Source organism: Struthio camelus, chromosome 3 (assembly GCF_040807025.1).
Source record: "Struthio camelus isolate bStrCam1 chromosome 3, bStrCam1.hap1, whole genome shotgun sequence".
In the NCBI taxonomy this organism is placed as follows: Eukaryota; Metazoa; Chordata; class Aves; order Struthioniformes; family Struthionidae; genus Struthio; species Struthio camelus.
Genome location: NC_090944.1, coordinates 7,889,247 through 7,902,403, shown reverse-complemented (window position 1 = coordinate 7,902,403; position 13,157 = coordinate 7,889,247). Strand labels below are relative to the sequence as shown.

Genomic DNA, 13,157 nt, shown 5'->3' with positions numbered 1-13,157 from the left:
TTGTTGTGTTGGCTTGGGGAAGTGCAGAGGGGATCTGGGCTTGTCATGGGGGTGCTGAGGGGATCCGGACCTTCTTGTGGGGGTGTTGAGGGAATATGGGGCTTGTTTTCGAGGTGCTGGATGTGTTTTGGGAGTGCAGAGGGGATCAGGGCCTTGTGGTAGGGGTGCTGAGGGGATCTGGGCGTTGTGTTGGGGGTGCTGGGCTTGTGGTGGGGGTGCTGAGGGGAGCTAGGTCTTGCACTGGGGGTGCTGGGCTTGTTGTGGGAGTGCTGGGCTAGTGGTGGGTGTGCAGAGGGGATCTGGGTCTTGTTGTGGGGGTGTCGGGCTTGTCATGGGGGTACTGAGGGGTCTGGGCCTTGTCTTGGGAGTACTGGGCCTTGTGTTGGGGGTGCAGAGGAGATCTGGGCCGTGTGTTTGTTGTGTTGGGCTTGTGGGAGTGCTGAGGGGATCATTGGCTTGTTTTGGGGGTGCTGGGCTTGTGGTGGGGGTGCTGAGTGGATCTGGGCTTGCTTTCGAGGTGCTGGGCTTGTCATGCAGGGTGCTAGCCTTGTTTTGGGGGTGCAGAGGGGAGCTGGGCATTGTGTTGGAGGTGCTGGGCCTAGTTTTGGGGGATCTGGGCATTGTGTTGAGGGTGCTGGGCTTGTGGTGGGGGTGCTGAGGAGAGCTAGGTCTTGCACTGGGGGTGCTGGGCTTGTTGTGGGAGTGCTGGGCCTTGTTTTGGGAGTGCAGATGGGATCAGGGCCTTGTGTTGGGGGTGCTGAGGGGATCTGGGCCGTGTGTTTGTTGTGTGGGGCGTGTGGGAGTGCTGAGGGGAACTGGGGCTTGTTTTTGGGGTGCTGGGCTTGTGATGCAGGGTGCTGAGAGGATCTGGGCCTTGTGTTGGGGGTGCTGGGCGTGTTGTGCGAGTGCGGAGGGGATCTGGGGTTGTGTTGGGTGCGCTGGGCTTGTTGTGGACGTGCTGACGGGATCTGGGCATTGTGGTGGAGGTGCTGGGCTTGTTATGGGGGTACTGAAGGGATCTGGGCATTGTGGTGGAGGTGCTGGGCCTTGTTTTGGGGGATTTGGGTGTTGTGTTGGGGGTGCGGGGCTTGTCATGGGGGTGCTGAGGGGATCTGGACCTTCTTGTGGGGGTGCTGAGGGGATCTGGGGCGTGTTTTCGAGGTGCTGGGCTTGTCATGCAGGCTGCTGGGCTTTTTGTGGAAGTGCAGAGGGGAGCCGGGCGTAGTGTTGGAGTTGCTGGGCCTTGTTTTGGAGGGGGTTGAGGAGATGTGGGCCTTGTGTCGGGGGAGCTGGTCTTGTAATGGGTTTGCTGAGGGGATGTGGGCCTTGTGTCAGGGGAGCTGGTCTTGGAATGGGTTTGCTGAGGGGATGTGGGCCCTGTTTTGGGGTTGCTGAGGGGATCGGGGCATTGTGTTGGGGGTGCTGGGCGTTGTTTTTGGAGTGCTGGGGTTGTGGGGATGCTGAGGTGATTTAGGCCCTGTTTTTGTTGTGTTGGGCGTGTGGGAGTGCAGAGGGGATCTGGGCTGTGTGTTGGGGGTTGCTGATGGGATCTGGGCCTTGTGTAGGGGGTGCTGAGGGGATCTGGGGATTGTTTTCGAGGTGCTGGGCTTGTGTTCCGGGTGCTGGCCTTATTGTGGGGGTGCAGAGAGGATCTGGGCCTTTTTTGGGGCTCCTGAGGGGATCTGGGGCTTGTTTTCGAGGTGCTGGGCTTGTCATGCAGGCTGCTGGGCTTTCTGTAGAAGTGCAGAGGGGAGCTGGGCATTGTGTTGGAGCTGCTTGGCCTTGTTTTGGGGGTGCTGAGGGGATCTGGGCCTTGTTTTGGGGTTGCTGAGGGAATCGGGGCATTGCGTTGGGGGTGCAGGGCTTGTGTTAGGGGTTGCTGAGGGCATCGGGACGTTGTTTTCGAGGTGCTGGGCTTGTAGTGGGCGTGCTGAGGGGATCTGGCCTTGTTTTCGACGTGCTCGGCCTTTTTTCCGTGGCGCAGAGGAGATCTGGGCATTGTGTTGCGGGGGGTGGTCCTTGTGTTCGGCTTGCAGCAGCGATCTGGGGCTGTCATGGGGGTGGAGAGGGGATCTGGGCTTGTATTTCGGGTGCTGGGTCTTTTTTTAGTGGGGGTGCTGAGGGGATCTGGGCATTGTTTTGGAGGTCTTGGGCTTGTCCTGGGTGTACTGAGTGGTCAGGGCCTTGTATTGCGGGTGCTGGGCTTGTTGTGTGGATGTGTTGTGTGCTGGGGTTGCTGTGTGGATCTGGGCTGTGTGTTTGTTGTGTTGGGCTTTTGGGAGTACTGAGGGCATCTGGGGCTTGTATTGGAGATGCTGGGCTTGACCTGGGGGTTGTAGAGGGGATCTGGGCCTTGTCTTGGAAAATCTGGGCGTTGTGTTGGGGGTGCTGGGCTTACTGGGGTGCTGAGGGGATCTGGGCGTTGTTGTGGGGGTGTTGGGCTTTGTTTTGGGGTTTCCGAGCAGATCTGTGCGTTGTGTTGGGGGTGCTGGGCTTGTCGTGGGGGTCCTGGGGGGATCTGGGCCTTGTATTTGGGGTGCTGGGTATGACCTGGGGTTTGTAGAGGGGATCTGGGCCTTGTTCCGGGGAGATCTGGGCGGTGCGTTGGGGGTGCTGAGGGGTTCTGGGCATTGTGTTCCGGGTGCTGGGCTTATTGGCATCCTGAGGGGATCTGGGCGTTGTGTTGGGAGTGCAGAGGAGATCTGGGCTGTGTGTTTGTTGTGTTGGGCTTGTGGGAGTGCTGAGGGGATGATGGGCTTGTTTTGGGGGTGCTGGGCTTGTGGTGGGGGTGCTGAGGGGATCTGGGCTTGTTTTCGAGGTGCTGGGCTTGTCATGCAGGGTGCTAGCCTTGTTTTGGGGGTGCAGAGGGGATCTGGGCATTGTGTTGGAGGTGCTGGGCCTAGTTTTGGGGGATCTGGGTGTTGTGTTGGGGGTGCTAGGCTTGTTTTCGGGCTGCTCACTGGAGATGAGTGCTGTGTTGGGGGTGCTGGTCTTGTCATGAGGGTACTGAACGGGATCTGGGCGTTGTGTTGGGGGTGCTGGGCTTGTGGTGGGGGTGCTGAGGGGATCTGGGCGTTGTGTTTGGGGTGCTGGGCTTTGTTGTGGGGGTGCAGAGGGGATCTGGGCATTGTTTTTGAGGTGCTGGACTTGTCATAGTGGTGCTGAGGGGATCTGGGCTTGTGTTAGGGGTGCTGGGCGTGTTGTGCGAGTGCGGAGGGGATCTGGGGCTTGTATTGGAGGTGTTGGGCCTGTTATGGGGGTGCAGAGGGGATCTGGGCTGTGTGTTTGTTGTGTTGGGCTTGTGGGAGTGTTGAGGGGATCTGGGCTTGTTTTCGAGGTGCTGGGCTTGTCATGCAGGGTGCTAGCCTTGTTTTGGGGGTGCAGAGGGGAGCTGGGCGTTGTGTTGGGGGTGCTGAGCCTTGTTTTTGAGGATCTGGGTGTTGTGTTGGGGGTGCTAGGCTTGTTTTCGGGCTGCTCACTGGAGATGAGTGTTGTGTTGGGGGTGCTAGTCTTGTCATGAGGGTACTGAACGGGATCTGGGCGTTGTGTTGGGGGTGCTGGGCTTGTGGTGGGGGTGCTGAGGGGATCTGGGCGTTGTTTTGGAGGTGCTGGCCTTGTGGTGGAGGTGCTGGGCTTGTGGTGGGGGTGCAGAGGGGATCTGGGCGTTGTGTTGGGGGTGCTGGGCATTGTGTTCGGGGTGGTGAGGGGATCTGGGCCTTGTGTTGTGGCTGCTGGACTTGTCATAGTGGTGCTGAGGGGATCTGGTCCTTGTGTTGGGGGTGCTGGGCGTGTTGTGCGAGTGCGGAGGGGATCTGGGGCTTGTGTTGGGTGCGCTGGGCTTGTCGTGGACGTGCTGACGGGATCTGGACATTGTGGTGGAGATGCTGGGCTTCTTATGGGGGTGCAGAGGGGATCTGGGCTGTGTGTTTGTTGTGTTGGGCTTATGGGAGTGCAGAGGGGATCTGGGCTTGTCATGGGCGTGCTGAGGGGATCTGGACCTTCTTGTGGGGGTGCTGAGGGAATATGGGGCTTTTTTTGAGGTGCTGGGCTTGTCATGCAGGCTGCTGGGCTTTTTGTGGAAGTGCAGAGGCGAGCTGGGCGTTGTGTTGGAGTTGCTGGGCCTTGTTTTGGGGGTGCTGAGGGGATCTGGGCCTTGTTGTGGGGTTGCAGAGGGGATCGGGGCATTGTGTTGGGGGTGCTGGGCTTGTGGTAGGGGTGCAGAGGGGATCTGGGCCTTGCGGTGGGGGTGCTGAGGAGATCGGGGCCTTGTATTGGGTGTAGTGAGGGGATCAGGGGCTTGTTTTCGAGGTGCTGGATGTGTTTTGGGAGTGCAGAGGGGATCAGGGCCTTGTGGTGGGGGTGCTGAGGGGATCTGGGCATTCTGTTGGGGGTGCTGGGCTTGTGGTGGGGGTGCTGAGGGGAGCTAGGTCTTGCACTGGGGGTGCTGGGCTTGTTGTGGGAGGGCTGGGCCTTGTTTTGGGAGTGCAGATGGGATCAGGGCCTTGTTTTGGGGGTGCGGAGGGGATCTGGGCCGTGTGTTTGTTGTGTGGGGTGTGTGGGAGTGCTGAGGGGATCTGGGGCTTGTTTTTGGGGTGCTGGGCTTGTGATGGAGGATGCTGAGGGGATCTGGGGCTTGTGTTGGGTGCGCTGGGCTTGTGGTGGACGTGCTGACGGGATCTGGGCATTGTGGTGGAGGTGCTGGGCTTGTCGTAGGGGTACTGAGGGGTCTGGGCCTTGTCTGGGGAGTGCTGGGCCTTGTGTTGGGGGTGCTGAGGGGATGTGGGCCTTGTTTCGGGGGAGTTGGTCTTGTAATGGGTTTGCTGAGGGGATCTGGGCCTTGTTTTGGGATTTGCTGAGGGGATCGGGGCATTGTGTTGGGGGTGCTGGGCTTGTTATGGGGGTGCAGAGGGGATCTGGGCTGTGTGTTTGTTGTGTTGGGCTTGTGGGAGTGCAGAGGGGATCTGGGTCTTGTTGTGGGGGTGTCGGGCTTGTCATGGGGGTACTGAGGGGTCTGGGCCTTGTCTTGGGAGTACTGGGCCTTGTGTTGGGGGTGAAGAGGAGATCTGGGCCGTGTGTTTGTTGTGTTGGGCTTGTGGGAGTGCTGAGGGGATCATTGGCTTGTTTTGGGGGTGCTGGGCTTGTCATGCAGGGTGCTAGCCTTGTTTTGGGGGTGCAGAGGGGAGCTTGGCATTGTGTTGGAGGTGCTGAGCCTTGTTTTTGGGGATCTGGGTGTTGTGTTGGGGGTGCTAGGCTTGTTTTCGGGCTGCTCAGTGGAGCTGAGTGTTGTGTTGGGGGTGCTAGTCTTGTCATGAAGGTACTGAACGGGATCGGGGCGTTGTGTTACGGGTGCTGGGCTTGTGGTCGGGCTACTGATGGGATCTGGGCCTTGTGTCGGGGGAGCTGGTCTTGTAATGGGTTTGCAGAGGGGATCTGGGCCTTGTTTTGGGGTTGCTGAGGGGATCGGGGCGTTGTGTTGGGGGTGCTGGGCGTGTTGTGCCAGTGCTGACGGGATCTGGGGCTTGTATTGGAGGTGTTGGGCCTGTTATGGGGGTGCAGAGGGGATCTGGGCATTGTTTGTTGTTTTGGGCTTGTGGGAGTGCAGAGGGCATCTGGGCTTGTCATGGGGGTGCTGAGGGGATCTGGACCTTCTTGTGGGGGTGTTGAGGGAATATGGGGCTTGTTTTCGAGGTGCTGGGCTTGTCATGCAGGCTGCTGGGCTTTTTGTGGAAGTGCAGAGGGGAGCTGGGCGTTGTGTTGGAGTTGCTGGGCTTTGTTTTAGGGGTGCTGAGGGGATGTGGGCCTTGTGTTGGGGGGGCTGGACTTGTCATAGTGGTGCTGAGGGGATCTGCTTGTTGTGTTGGGGGTGCTAGGTTTGTTTTCGGGCTGCTCAGTGGAGCGGAGCCTTGTGTTGCGGGTGCTGGGGTTGTCATGGTGGTGCTTAGGGGATCTGGGCGTTGTGCAGGAGGTGCTGAGCCTTTTGTTGCAAGTGCTAGGCTTGTCGCGGGGGTGCAGAGGGGATCTGGACCTTTCTTATGGGGCTGCTGGGCTTGTTTTGGGGGATCTGGGCCTTGTGTTGGGGGCGCTGGGCTTGTGGGTCTGCTGAGGGGATCTGGACATTGTGTTGGGACTGCTGGGCTTGTCATGCAGGGTGCTGAGGGGATCAGGGCCTTGTGTTGGGGAGAGAAAGGCTTGTTGTGGGGGTGCTGAGGAAAGCTAGGTCTTGTTTTCGGGGTGCTGGGCCTTGTTTTGGGAGTGCAGAGGGGATCAGGGCCTTGTTTTGGGGGTGCTGAGTAGATCTGGGCGGTGTGTTTGTTGTGTTGAGCTTGTGGGAGTGCTGAGGGCATCTCGAGCTTGTATTGGAGATGCTGGGCTAGACCTGGGGGTTGTAGAGGGGATCTGGGCCTTGTCTTGGAAAATCTGGGCGTTGTGTTGGGGGTGCTGGGCTTACTGGGGTGCTGAGGGGATCTGGGCGTTGTTGTGGGGGTGTTGGGCTTTGTTTTGGGGTTTCCGAGCAGATCTGTGCGTTGTGTTGGGGGTGCTGGGCTTGTCGTGGGGGTCCTGGGGGGATCTGGGCCTTGTATTTGGGGTGCTGGGTATGACCTGGGGTTTGTAGAGGGGATCTGGGCCTTGTTCCGGGGAGATCTGGGCGGTGCGTTGGGGGTGCTGAGGGGTTCTGGGCGTTGTGTTCCGGGTGCTGGGCTTATTGGCATCCTGAGGGGATCTGGGCGTTGTGTTGGGAGTGCAGAGGAGATCTGGGCTGTGTGTTTGTTGTGTTGGGCTTGTGGGAGTGCAGAGGGGATCTGGGCTTGTCATGGGGGTGCTGAGGGGATCTGGACCTTCTTGTGGGGGTGCTGAGGGAATATGGGGCTTGTTTTGAGGTGCTGGGCTTGTCATGCAGGCTGCTGGGCTTTTTGTGGAAGTGCAGAGGGGAGCTGGGCGTTGTGTTGGAGTTGCTGGGCCTTGTTTTGGGGGTGCTGAGGGGATGTGGGCCTTGTGTCGGGGGAGCTGGTCTTGTAATGGGTTTGCTGAGGGGATGTGGGCCTTGTTTTGGGGTTGCTAAGGGGATCTGGGGCATTGTGTTGGGGGTGCAGGGTTTGTGGTGGGGGTTCTGAGGGGATCGGGGCCTTGTATTGGGGGTGCTGGGCTTGTTATGGGGGTGCAGAGGGGATCTGGGCTGTGTGTTTGTTGTGTTGGGCTTGTGGGAGTGCTGAGGGGATCATTGGCTTGTTTTGGGGGTGCTGGGCTTGTGGTGGGGGTGCTGAGGCAATCTGGGCCTGTTTTTGAGGTGCTGGGCTTGTCATGCAGGGTGCTAGCCTTGTTTTGGGGGTGCAGAGGGGAGCTGGGCATTGTGTTGGAGGTGCTGGGCCTTGTTTTTGGGGATCTGGGTGTTGTGTTGGGGGTGCTAGGCTTGTTTTCGGGCTGCTCACTGGAGATGAGTGTTGTGTTGGGGGTGCTGGTCTTGTCATGAGGGTACTGAACGGGATCGGGACGTTGTGTTTGGGGTGCTGGGCTTGTGGTGGGGGTGCTGAGGGTATGTGGGCATTGTGTTTGGGGTGCTGGGCTTTGTTGTGGGGGTGCAGAGGGGATCTGGGCATTGTTTTTGAGGTGCTGGACTTGTCATAGTGGTGCTGAGGGGATCTGGGCTTGTGTTAGGGGTGCTGGGCATGTTGTGCGAGTGCGGAGGGGATCTGGGGCTTGTATTGGAGGTGTTGGGCCTATTATGGGTGTGCAGAGGGGATCTGGGCTGTGTGTTGTGTTGAGCTTGTGGGAGTGCAGAGGGGATCTGGGCTTGTTTTGGAGGTGCTGGGCTTGTGTTGCGGGGGCTGGGCTTTTTTTGGGGGGTGCAGAGGGGAGCTGGGCATTGTGTTGGAGGTGCTGGGCCTTGTTTTTGGGGATCTGGGTGTTGTGTTGGGGGTGCTAGGCTTGTTTTCGGGCTGCTCAGTGGAGCTGAGTGTTGTGTTGGGGGTGCTATTCTTGTCATGAGGGTACTGAACGGGATCGGGGCATTGTGTTTGGGGTGCTGGACTTGTGGTGGGGGTGCTGAGGGGATCTGGGCATTGTTTTGGAGGTGCTGGCCTTGTGGTGGGAGTGCCTAGGGGATCTGGGCTGCGTGTTGGGGGTTGCTCATGGGATCTGGGCATTGTGGTGGGGCTGCTGAGGGGATCTGGGGCTTGTTTTCGAGGTGCTGGGCTTGTCATGCAGGCTGCTGGGCTTTTTGTGGAAGTTCAGAGGGGAGCTGGGCGTTGTGTTGGAGCTGCTGGGCCTTGTTTTGGGGGTGCTGAGGGGATCTGGGCCTTGTTTTGGGGTTGCTGAGGGGATCGGGGCGTTGTGTTGGGGGTGCTGGGCTTGTGGTAGGGGTGCTGAGGGGATCTGGGCATTGCGTTGGGGGTGCAGGGCTTGTGGTGGGGTTGCTGAGGGGATCGGGACGTTGTTTTCGAGGTGCTGGGCTTGTAGTGGGGGTGCTGAGGGGATCTGGCCTTGTTTTCGACGTGCTGGGCCTTTTTTCCGTGGCGCAGAGGAGATCTGGGCATTGTGTTGGGGGTGGTGGGCCTTGTGTTCTGCTTGCAGCAGCGATCTGGAGCTGTCATGGGGGTGGAGAGGGGATCTGGGCTTGTATTTCGGGTGCTGGGTCTTTTTTTAGTGGGGGTGCTGAGGGGATCTGGGCATTGTTTTGGAGGTCTTGGGCTTGTCCTGGGTGTACTGAGTGGTCAGGGCCTTGTATTGCGGGTGCTGGGCTTGTTGTGGGGTTGCTGTGTGGATCTGGGCTGTGTGTTTGTTGTGTTGAGCTTGTGGGAGTGTTGAGGGGATCATGGGCTTGTTTTTGAGGTGTTGGGCTTGTGTTGCGGGTGCTGGGCTTGTTTTGGGGGTGCAGAGGGAAGCTGGGCATTGTGTTGGAGGTGCTGGGCCTTGTGTCGGGGGATCTGGGTGTTGTGTTGGGGGTGCTAGGCTTGTTTTCAGGCTGCTCAGTGGAGCTGGGTGTTGTGTTGGGGGTGCTAGTCTTGTCATGAGGGTACTGAACGGGATGTGGGCGTTGTGTTGGGGGTGCTGGACTTGTCATAGTGGTACTGAGGGGATCTGGGCGTTGCGTTGGGGGTGCAGAGGGGATCTCGGCGTTGTGGTGGGGCTGCTGAGGTGATCTGGGGCATTGTTTTGGAGGTGCGGGGCTTGTAGTGGGGGTGCTGAGGGGATCTGGCCATGTTTTCGAGGTGCTGGGCCTTTTTTCCGTGGTGTAGACGAGATCTGGGCGTTGTGTTGGGGGTGCTGGGCTTGTGGTGGGGGTGCTGAGGGGATCTGGGCGTTGTGTTGGGGGTGCTGAGGAGATCGGGGCCTTGTATTGGGTGTAGTGAGGGGATCAGGGGCTTGTTTTTGAGGTGCTGGATGTGTTTTGGGAGTGCAGAGGGGATCAGGGCCTTGTGGTGGGGGTGCTGAGGGGATCTGGGCGTTGTGTTGGGGGTGCTGGGCTTGTGGTGGGGGTGCTGAGGAGAGCTAGGTCTTGCACTGGGGGTGCTGGGCTTGTTGTGGGAGTGCTGGGCCTTGTTTTGGGAGTGCAGATGGGATCAGGGCCTTGTTTTGGGGGTGCGGAGGGGATCTGGGTGGTGTGTTTGTTGTGTTGGGCTTGGGGGAGTGCCGAGGGGGTCTGGGGCTTGTGTTGGGAGTGCTGGGCTTGTGGTGGGGGTGCTGAGGGGATCATGGGCTTGTTTTCGAGGTGCTGGGCTTGTCATGCAGGGTGCTAGCCTTGTTTTGGGGGTGCAGAGGGGAGCTGGGCATTGTGTTGGAGGTGCTGGGCCTTGTTTTTGGGGATCTGGGTGTTGTGTTGGGGGTGCTAGGCTTGTTTTCGGGCTGCTCACTGGAGATGAGTGTTGTGTTGGGGGTGCTGGTCTTGTCATGAGGGTACTGAACGGGATCGGGGCGTTGTGTTTGGGGTGCTGGGCTTGTGGTGGGGGTGCTGAGGGTATGTGGGCGTTGTGTTTGGGGTGCTGGGCTTTCTTGTGGGGGTGCAGAGGGGATCTGGGCATTGTTTTTGAAGTGCTGGGCTTTGTTGTGGGGGTGCCGAGGGGATCTGGGCATTGTTTTTGAGGTGCTGGACTTGTCATAGTGGTGCTGAGGGGATCTGGGCTTGTGTTAGGGGTGCTGGGCGTGTTGTGCGAGTGCGGAGGGGATCTGGGGCTTGTATTGGAGGTGTTGGGCCTGTTATGGGGGTGCAGAGGGGATCTGGGCTGTGTGTTTGTTGTGTTGAGCTTGTGGGAGTGTTGAGGGGATCTGGGCTTGTTTTGGAGGTGCTGGGCTTGTGTTGCGGGGGCTGGGCTTTTTTTGGGGGGTGCAGAGGGGAGCTGGGCATTGTGTTGGAGGTGCTGGGCCTTGTTTTTGGGGATCTGGGTGTTGTGTTGGGGGTGCTAGGCTTGTTTTCGGGCTGCTCAGTGGAGCTGAGTGTTGTGTTGGGGGTGCTATTCTTGTCATGAGGGTACTGAACGGGATCTGGGCATTGTGTTTGGGGTGCTGGACTTGTGGTGGGGGTGCAGAGGGGATCTGGGCATTGTTTTGGAGGTGCTGGCCTTGTGGTGGGAGTGCCTAGGGGATCTGGGCTGTGTGTTGGGGGTTGCTCATGGGATCTGGGCGTTGTGGTGGGGCTGCTGAGGGGATCTGGGGCTTGTTTTCGAGGTGCTGGGCTTGTCATGCAGGCTGCTGGGCTTTTTGTAGAAGTTCAGAGGGGAGCTGGGCGTTGTGTTGGAGCTGCTGGGCCTTGTTTTGGGGGTGCTGAGGGGATCTGGGCCTTGTTTTGGGGTTGCTGAGGGGATCGGGGCGTTGTGTTGGGGGTGCTGGGCTTGTGGTAGGGGTGCTGAGGGGATCTGGGCATTGCGTTGGGGGTGCAGGGCTTGTGGTGGGGTTGCTGAGGGGATCGGGATGTTGTTTTCGAGGTGCTGGGCTTGTAGTGGGGGTGCTGAGGGGATCTGGCCTTGTTTTGGGGTTGCTGAGGGGATCGGGGCGTTGTGTTGGGGGTGCTGGGCTTGTGGTAGGGGTGCTGAGGGGATCTGGGCATTGCGTTGGGGGTGCAGGGCTTGTGGTGGGGTTGCTGAGGGGATCGGGACGTTGTTTTCGAGGTGCTGGGCTTGTAGTGGGGGTGCTGAGGGGATCTGGCCTTGTTTTCGACGTGCTGGGCCTTTTTTCCGTGGCGCAGAGGAGATCTGGGCATTGTGTTGGGGGTGGTGGGCCTTGTGTTCTGCTTGCAGCAGCGATCTGGAGCTGTCATGGGGGTGGAGAGGGGATCTGGGCTTGTATTTCGGGTGCTGGGTCTTTTTTTAGTGGGGGTGCTGAGGGGATCTGGGCATTGTTTTGGAGGTCTTGGGCTTGTCCTGGGTGTACTGAGTGGTCAGGGCCTTGTATTGCGGGTGCTGGGCTTGTTGTGGGGTTGCTGTGTGGATCTGGGCTGTGTGTTTGTTGTGTTGAGCTTGTGGGAGTGTTGAGGGGATCATGGGCTTGTTTTTGAGGTGTTGGGCTTGTGTTGCGGGTGCTGGGCTTGTTTTGGGGGTGCAGAGGGAAGCTGGGCATTGTGTTGGAGGTGCTGGGCCTTGTGTCGGGGGATCTGGGTGTTGTGTTGGGGGTGCTAGGCTTGTTTTCGGGCTGCTCAGTGGAGCTGGGTGTTGTGTTGGGGGTGCTAGTCTTGTCATGAGGGTACTGAAGGGGATCTGGGCGTTGTGTTGGGGGTGCTGGGCTTGTGGTGGGGGTGCTGAGGGGATCTGGGTGTTGTGTTTGGGGTGCTGGTCTTTGTTGTGGAGGTGCTGAGGGGATCTGGGCCTTGTGTTGGGGGTGCTGGACTTGTCATAGTGGTGCTGAGGGGATCTGGGCATTGCGTTGGGGGTGCAGAGGGGATCTGGGCGTTGTGGTGGGGCTGCTGAGGGGATCTGGGGCATTGTTTTGGAGGTGCGGGGCTTGTAGTGGGGGTGCTGAGGGGATCAGGGGCTTGTTTTCGAGGTGCTGGATGTGTTTTGGGAGTGCAGAGGGGATCAGGGCCTTGTGGTGGGGGTGCTGAGGGGATCTGGGCGTTGTGTTGGGGGTGCTGGGCTTGTGGTGGGGGTGCTGAGGAGAGCTAGGTCTTGCACTGGGGGTGCTGGGCTTGTTGTGGGAGTGCTGGGCCTTGTTTTGGGAGTGCAGATGGGATCAGGGCCTTGTTTTGGGGGTGCGGAGGGGATCTGGGCCGTGTGTTTGTTGTGTGGGGCGTGTGGGAGTGCTGAGGGGATCTGGGCCTTGTTTTTGGGGTGCTGGGCTTGTGATGGAGGATGCTAAGGGGATCTGGGGCTTGTGTTGGGTGCGCTGGGCTTGTCGTGGACGTGCTGAGGGGATCTGGGCATTGTGGTGGAGGTGCTGGGCTTGTCATGGGGGTGCTGAGGGGAGCTGGGCATTGTGTTGGAGGTGCTGGGCCTTGTTTTTGGGGATCTGGGTGTTGTGTTGGGGGTGCTAGGCTTGTTTTCGGGCTGCTCAGTGGAGCTGGGTGTTGTGTTGGGGGTGCTAGTCTTGTCATGAGGGTACTGAACGGGATCTGGGCGTAGTGTTGGGGGTGCTGGGCTTGTTGTGGCTGTGCTTAGGGGGTCTGGGCTTTGTTTTCGAGGTGCTGGGCTTTGTTTTGGGGGTGCCGAGGGGATCTGGGGCTTGTGTTGTGGGTGCTGGGCTTGTCATAGTGGTGCTGAGGGGATCTGGGGCTTGTTTTAGGGGTGCTGGGCCTTTTTTCCGTGGTGCAGAGGAGATCTGGGGATTGTTTTCGAGATGCTGGGCTTGTGGTCGGGGTGCTGAGGGGGTCTGGGCATTGTGTTCGGCGTGCTGGGCTTGTAGTGGAGGTGCTGAAGGGATGTGGGGCTTGTTTTCAAGGTGCTGGGCCTTTTTTTGGTGGTGCAGAGGTTTATCAGGTACTTGTTTTGGAGATGTTGCGCTTGTAGTGGGGTTGCAGAGGGGATCTGGCCATTGCGTTGGGGGTGCAGAGGGGATCTGGGCCTTGTGTTGGGGGTGCTGGACTTCTCATAGGGGTGCTGAGGGGATCTGGGCTTGTGTTGGGGGTGCTGGGCGTGTTGTGCGAGTGCGGAGGGGATCTGGGGCTGGTATTGGAGGTGTTGGGTTTGTTATGGGGCTGCTGAGGGGCTAGTATTGGGGGTAGTGAGGGGATCAGA

General features: G+C 59.2%; 1 pseudogene; it reads right to left on the bottom strand.

The window, feature by feature from the left end:
- Window positions 1-12,955, bottom strand: part of LOC138066525 (otoferlin-like) — a 66,109-nt pseudogene extending 53,154 nt beyond the window's left edge.
- Between the last annotated feature and the right edge of the window lie 202 nt (window positions 12,956-13,157).